We start from the raw sequence: 6,496 nt of genomic DNA on the forward strand, positions 1-6,496 counted from the left end.
ATGGTCAGATATGACAATTTCATCTGGATCAGCTTAAAAAGTCCTTCATTACAGGACTATGGTGAGAACTTTCGTGCAGTGGGACGGCAAGTGAAAGCTGATGTCTCCTCTGCCCTTGGTCTCCTGGGAGAACTTGAGCCCTCCATGGTGAGGAGAGCCCCTCCCTCCTTGTGGTCTCCTTTCCAAGATGGGGAATTGGTTTGTGTTGTTGCTGTGCAGCTCCCCCAGAGGGTGCTGAGGTCTCTTAGGTGGGGTTGGTGGAATGAGTGGGGAAGGGAACTAACATTTGATCATCACCTATTATGTGCCAGGTTATAAAATGGGGAACTATACTTCTTAGCAAGTGGCTAGTAAAGCTCCTGAACAGGAGCTGGCCCATCCAATTACCCCCATTTGCTCAAAGAACCAAGACAAAGCCTTGACCCAAAAGAGTGCCAGGTGTGGGGAGCCCCACTTCCTATATATATGTTTCCATCTGTCCCTTCATCCCTGACCTGGGATGGAGCCAGACCACTCTGCAACATGGGTATTACTCTCCTTGCCCGCTGCACAGCTGAGGAATCTGATGCTCAGACAGTTCAAGTGATCCTCGCATAGGTACCCTCTCATAGACGGCAGAGCTGGGATTTGAACCCAGGGCAACCATGTACCCTGGTGGCGTGTGGAGGATCACTGGGCAATGCTCTGCTCTTTTCTCACATAGCGGGATGGTATCTATGCAATAGGGGATCTGGTTTTGACTCCAGAGGTGACATGAGAAAGCAGGCACATACCTCTTGCTTTGTGCAAAGATACCAGCTGCCAGGTGACCCACTCCCTTAATAGTTATATGATCTTACTCTGGCCATTTCTAAGATTAGATCCTTTAGTTTCAAAGCCAAAGCCATGATCCTTCTCACAAGGCTGAGGATGTGGGTCCCTTCTTCTTTCTGTGTGTTTTTTTTTTTTTTTTTTTTAAGGAGCCTCCCTCATGTATTCCTCTCCTCCCAGCACATTCTATTAAAAGAATTAGCCTTCTTTCTGACCTGGGACTCAAGGATTTTAATTGCTGCTGCCCTTTCCCCTGGAGTGTGTTTCTGGACATCTGCAGTCCCTGTGCACACAGGGCTCCTCCAGGCATGAATTTGTGGAGTTGGCTCCAGGATGGCTCCTCCCAGCCCCTACCACTCTGGGGAAAGATGCAAGGGCCAACAGATAGTTTCACTTTTTTCCTGGCCCCCAGTCATTTGCATCCTGCTTTATTGCTCTCTCATACCCTCTGCCCTGTCTCCAGAAGCAGCTAAGAGGGCTGATTTGGACCCAGACATCCATGTGAACTGGTGAACACTATTGGAATGGGATGTCCTAGCCTACTGATGACCATTGTGAGATAACTGTCCAATGGATCTCTGAGAAGAGGGCTGAAAGCCAGACTGACTCCCAATGCTGCCTTCTTCAGAAATAATCTTCTCCTGTTTTTCCCTCTCCATCAATGTATTCTGTATATCCAGATGACCTTTCTGGAATGCATGTGGTGTTCAGTGGCTTACTTAGCATTCCTTATCTGGCCACCCCTCTAGCCTCATCATTTGCCACTTCCTTCCACTTACCCTGGCTGCAGTATTCAGAACTTGTAGCTGTTCCACAGGAAGCTTTCCTCTTTCCTGTCTCTGCACCATGGTATTCTCTGCACCTTCTTTTTTTTTCTATTTGTAAGGGGGATTCCTCTTCAGTCTTGGAGTCCCAGATCAATGTCACTTCTCTCATCTCCATGCTCTCTACCCCTTCTCTCATCTCCCAACTCACAGGCACCCCATTCACACTGATTTGGGCAATAACAGTGTGACATTGAGGTCCATCTTCATTCCTAGTGGTCTGATTCCCTGGGATGGCCCTGGCTATATGAGTCATCTTTGCAGCCCTTGTCTCTAGACTAGGGCTTGACACATACTGATTGAGTAGATGAATGAATGAAGCAGTGACTATTTTCTAGATCCCTCCCTGACCAGTAACTCCCCTCTGATCATGCTACAGTTGGTAGTTTGAATTTGCTGGTGTTGCCTTTCACTGATGACCGTGCTCTGCTCTGGCTAATGGTTAGCCAGATCCCTGGGGTGTCTCTCCTGTTTACTGAATCCGAAGCCAGTACAACAGTAAAGTTGTGGCTTGCTTTTCTACCTCAAATTTTGAAATTTGTGTTTTTGTCCTGGTATATTTCATTTTGTCATGTTTAACTCCAAATAGTGCTTTTTGCTAGAAAACCATGGTGCTGGCAAAACTGTCCTGCCTCTTGAAATCCAGAGCCTAAAAACCAGACTGTAAGCTGTCAGGCAAATTCCTGATTTGACCTTGTAGGTGGCTCATTTCTATAAGTCAAACAAGACTCATCTCTATAAGTCAAATGTACAATGAGTGACATTTATGACAGCTGATAAATTGTTATTAATCTAGGTCTAATCTGACCTCATTCTGTAAGAATTGCCTTTAAGTTAGAAGTTGCTCAGGAAGGACACAGTTATGTTAAAAAATAGGTGTTGCTAATATAAGGGAATTATAGATTATCTCAAATAGGATGTTCCTCCATGAATAGTGTTTCTCAAAATAGGGCCTGACAATCATGTTCATCAGAATCCCTTAGGCCACTTGTGAAAATATGGATTCCTGGGCCCCATCCCAGACTGACTTAACTGTATTCCAGGGAGAGGAGCCCTGAAATCTGTACTTTCAATATGCCCCCAAATAATTTTGATGTTTAATGAAGATTGAGAACTGGGACCTCATGGGACTAACTAGACTTATAGGACTAACTAGAGAACCTGTGAAACTGTGTGGTGGGGTATAGTGATGCATGTTGTGATGGGGCAGGGGACTCTTCAATGTCAAAATGTCTGTCATTGGCATTACTTCTTTGAGGCTCTTGAGTCCAAATCCCAACTTAATATTGGCAGTGGTCCCTTGTGCTGAGGAGGCTCCAGGGAGAATGAACAGCCTGTGGCAAGGCATGGAAGTGTGGAACAATCTGGTGCATTTAGGAACTGCAAAGTACATCAGGTGACTTGAGCATACACATGGTGTGGGATCCAGGGAGAGAGATGTCCTTGACCAGATGTTCATGAACAATAATGAGAGCAGAAATATACTGGTGTACTGGCGAGCTAGTATTTGCAAACCTGAAAGTCATCACCTTTGACAAGTTGTCACCTGAGAAATATGGCTGGCACGGCAGGTAGGGACTGAGAACAAGAGGGTGCATTTTGTGTTGAGTTCCAAGAAATTCTTCTGTCCTAAAGAGCATGAAGTGAACATATTGTTGCCTCCAAATGATAAAATGTGACAAGGGGTTTTCTGAACAATTCTGCCTCTGAACTCTGCATACAACTCCCCCACGACTTTATCATTAAAACAGATGAATTCTGAGGTAAGAAGGAATATATGGAACAAATTCTGGCATCACACAGACCTCGGTTTGTATCTGGGACGCATTTTTTATTAGTTGTGTGGCTGGGGGTAAGTTGCCTCACGTCTCTGAATCTTAGATTCCTCATCAATGAAATGGGTTGATATATACCTTTCAGAGTAAATCAGTTAACATATACAAAACACCACACATGATCCCCAACATGCAAAAGTGATTCCTAGAAGGTAATAACTATTAGATGTCAGTCTCTTCCCTTGAGCCTTAGGTTATAGCTCCTATTGTCCCAGTTCCTTGGGTGACAGCTCCTATTTTCCATTTATTGGGATGGAAGCAGCTAAGAACCTTCTCCATGGACCCTGCTTCTCCCTGGATTCCATTCTGGAGGCATGATCCCTGAGTCCCATTTGTCTGTCTGCCTCATAGGCATCACCTGTGAAGTGGGCCCCTTAGTTCAAGAGCTCCTGGAATCTTGTCGAATCCACCCTGACCACCTCTCACTTCCTGGCCTTGCCCTTTCCAGGATCCCCACAGGGTGAAAACAGGAGCAAACCCAATGATGTCCTATATAACTTCTCTGACCACTGCCAAGATTCTGTGAACCCGATGGCTTTCATCATCACCTTCTACAGCATTGAGACCATTGTGGGGGTCCTAGGAAACCTTTGCTTGATAAGGGTGATCATGAAGAAAAGGAGAAGAACAATGCTATCAATCTGCTTATTGTCAATCTGGCCTTCTCTGACTTCCTCATGTGCTTCATCTGCCAGCCACTCACAGGACTACTGATTGGATCTTTGGCAAGGTCCTTCACAAGATGCAAGCCTTTATCCAGTTTGTGTCATTAACAGTATTCATCCTCTCATTTGTCCTTGTGGCCCTAGAGAAGCATCAGCTCATTATCAACCTAACAGGCTGGAAGCCCAGCATCTCCCAGGCCTCCATGGGAATTGTGGCCATCTGGCTCATTGCCTGCTTCCTTTCCTTGCCCTTTCTGACTAACAGTATCCTGGAGAATGTCTTCCACAACAACCACTCCAAGGCTCTAGATTTTCTGGTGGACAAGGTGGTCTGTACTTTATCTGTACCACCATCGCATTAGCTGTACCACCTTCTTGCTTCTCTTCCAGTACTGCATCCCTCTGGGCGTTATTCTGATCTGCTGTGTACATCACTACCAGCGCCTGTGGAGGCAGGGGTGTGTGTTCCACAAGGGCACCTACAGCTGGCAAGCTGGGCAGATGAGAATGATCAGCTGGATGCTCATGGCAATGCTGGCTGCCTTTGCAGTATTCTGGCTGCCCTTGCATGTGTCCAATACCCTGGAGGACTGGCATCATGAAGTCATCCTTGTCTGCCACAGCAACCTCATCTTCTTGGCATGCCACATGATTGCCACAGCCTCTACCTGTGTCAACCTGTTAATTTATGTCTTGATGCCAACATCAAGAAAGAGGTCAAGACCCTGGTGCTGACCTTCCAACAGAGTTCACCCTTGGAGAAGTTGAGCATTTGCCCCTACTCACAATGCTCTGAGTCTTTGAGGCTAAGTGGAAGATCCAACCCCATTTAAACAGGCCCTAGGATTCTCTCTGCTATTTTCCTTGCCAGACCTTTCAATATAGCTAATTGGACATGCTGCAAGCTGGCAATCCCATTGTTTAGTCAGCTTTTTTACTGCTGTGTCTTAAAGACCCAACCTGAACAATTGTAAAGTAGGAAAGGCTTAGTTAGGGGCACACAGTTTCAGCGTTCTCAATCCATAAACAGCAGGCTCCATTCCTCATGTCTTGAGGTGAGGCAGAAGATCATGGCAGAAGACTGTGGTAGAGCAAACCAGCTCACATGAAGATCAGGAAGCAGAGAGAGACTCTACTTGCCAGATATAAAATATATACCTCATAGCCACGCCCCCAAAGAACTACTTCCTCCAGCAACACACACCTGCCTCCAGTTACTACTTGGTTAACCCCATCAGGGATTAATTCACTGATTAGGTGAAGACTATACCCCATCATTTCTCCTCCAAGCTTTCTTGCATTGTCTCACACTGAGCTTTTGGGGGACATCACTTCTAAACCATAAAACCCATCATTCCTGGATTTAGGGCCCAGATAGTCTGGCAAGATTCCATTTTTGCATTATTTGCCTTGTGAAGCCTGACCCTCGCATAGTTCTGCTGTTTATTTTTGGAAGGATTTTGATTCCAGATTCTGCAGTTTATGGTGCACCTTGTGGCTTGAGCTACAGGATGGCAGAGCCAGAGGTGTCTGGCTCTAACAGGAAGGGTTCATTGTATTAACTCAGCAACAGATGCCTGGCCTGGGAAACCAGGGAGTTTTCCCCCACCAAAAACCTTGAGGCAACTGTGAAGTGAGGAAAGTAACCTTTGGAGAAAGAGCTCTGAACCTTGGTCACCCCCTGCCCGCTGGGAGAGAAGACATGTGTGTGTATGTGCTTCACAAGTGGCAAGAATTCTGGAGATTCGATTCAGTGTGATTACTGTTGTATCCAGCTGAAGAGGATAGATCCTGGTAGTCTTGAATCCTCAGGGCCCTCTGCAGAAGGAGTTTCTACAGTTCACACCCTACTACATTATTTTTCTCATTCACTGTGTCTGCTACCTTTTTGGACATAAACTTGCAAGTGTTTCTCCTTGATGAGATTGTCAACGCCTTGTGAATGACGTCTGTATTGCTATAGAACACATACACTTCATGCCTAGGACAGGTTCTGGCATATGCAGAGAGCTCCAGAAAAGATTTCCATTGCAGATCAATGGTTAAGATGCCACTTTTAGCTGAGTATTAGAACACAGCCATGTGCCATGCTATGGTCCAGCATGGAAAGGAGTCAGGGGTCAGGCTGCTGTCCCCATAGTCTCTTACTTGCCCTTCCTGCCTGCCAGGACCTCTCTTGACGAGAACCCTGGACATAAACTCTGTGGCCCTCCCTTGTGCTGACTCACTACAGAGGCCTACAATCCTTAAGGCTGTGTCTATAGCCTCCTTCATCCATGCCTTGACCACTGAGATGAATTGCCCTAGGCCATAGGCCATGGTTTTGTCAAAGTGTTCCCAGGACATTGGCATCCCAGTACCC

At 46.2% G+C, this 6,496-nt stretch overlaps 1 pseudogene; it reads left to right on the forward strand.

Annotated features, from left to right (window-relative positions):
- On the forward strand, positions 1-4,967 carry LOC114102440 (neuropeptide Y receptor type 4-2-like; annotated as a pseudogene).
- The last annotated feature ends 1,529 nt before the right edge of the window (positions 4,968-6,496 follow it).

This window comes from Marmota flaviventris, chromosome 4 (genome assembly GCF_047511675.1).
Source record: "Marmota flaviventris isolate mMarFla1 chromosome 4, mMarFla1.hap1, whole genome shotgun sequence".
Classification (NCBI taxonomy): domain Eukaryota; kingdom Metazoa; phylum Chordata; class Mammalia; order Rodentia; family Sciuridae; genus Marmota; species Marmota flaviventris.